Source organism: Scomber scombrus, chromosome 9, assembly GCF_963691925.1.
Source record: "Scomber scombrus chromosome 9, fScoSco1.1, whole genome shotgun sequence".
NCBI lineage: Eukaryota > Metazoa > Chordata > Actinopteri > Scombriformes > Scombridae > Scomber > Scomber scombrus.
In genome coordinates this window covers 30,343,970-30,345,137 of record NC_084978.1, presented here as the reverse complement: position 1 = coordinate 30,345,137, position 1,168 = coordinate 30,343,970, and the positions used below count along the sequence as shown (strand labels likewise).

The 1,168-nt window shown below is 45.6% G+C and overlaps 1 non-coding gene across 1 annotated transcript; it reads left to right on the top strand.

Moving 5' to 3' along the window:
• The first annotated feature begins 155 nt into the window (after window positions 1-155).
• On the top strand, window positions 156-227 carry trnap-cgg (transfer RNA proline (anticodon CGG)). Its single transcript has one exon. It is a non-coding gene; the product is annotated as a tRNA-Pro (tRNA).
• The last annotated feature ends 941 nt before the right edge of the window (window positions 228-1,168 follow it).

Genomic DNA, 1,168 nt, shown 5'->3' with positions numbered 1-1,168 from the left:
AGACCAGAAGTTATCAGTTGAGATATTTGGGAGGTATGCCCAGTGTGGAAAGCGAAGACAAGTGGACGGATGGATGAATCTAACAGTGGTTGCTGGGACAAAAGTACACCTAGCCAAATTCTGCCACCTCCAAACGCTTTTCTTGTGCATGCTGTGGCTCGTTGGTCTAGGGGTATGATTCTCGCTTCGGGTGCGAGAGGTCCCGGGTTCAAATCCCGGACGAGCCCTCAGGGCAGGATTGTGACTCCTACTCAGTTGTCTGACTAACTTTGGAACTGTTGTGAAGCTACGCAATCTTGACAAGGAGTTGAAAGTTCAACCAGTTCCCCTACATGGTGAAAGTTGGGCGTAATGCTGGGCATGTCTACTCTGGAGGAGACTTCAGAAAATGCCTCAAGTGTAACGGAAAGGCTGCTTATCCGGTCTCTTCTCACAAAGGATTTCATGAGGCAGAGGTGTCCAAACTGTTCCATCAACGGCCATGTGGCTGAAGTTTTTAATTGAAACCAAGCAGGAGAACACTAGACTTGACCTATTTAATCAACAGATCTTTGATGGTTGATTGGTCAACTTGTGTGCTCTTGATTGGTGGGAACAAACAACTGCAGGCAGACGGCCCTTTATGTAGTAATAATAATAATAATAATAATAAATCAAACTTATATAGCGCTTTATGCGGTACTCAAAGACGCTTTACAATTTCCCTATTTCCCTATTTAAAGCTATGAAACAAATGTTTATAAGTTATAAAAGGTTAAAAAACAAACAAACAGAAGAAGACAAAAACAAAGGTTAAAACATGATGAGTCCAGTGGGAGCTAGGAGTTGAAGGCTAGTATGAAAAGGTGTGTTTTTAGTGCAGATTTGAAAGAGGAGAGGGTTGGGGAGATTTTGATGTGAGGGGGGAGTGAATTCCATAGGGTGGGGGCAGCAACAGAGAAGGCCCGCTCACCCCAGGTCCGGCACTTAGTCCGGGGGACTTGTAGCAGGTTGGCAGAGACGGACCTGAGGGATCGGGAGGGGGCGTGGTGATGAAGGAGGTCAGCAAGGTATTGGAGTATTGACGTATTGGAGTTTATTGAGGACTTTGGTGGTGGTGCCGTAGAGAAGACTGTTGCAGTAATCGAGCCTTGATGTAATGAAAGCATGAATGAGTGTCTCAGCAGCG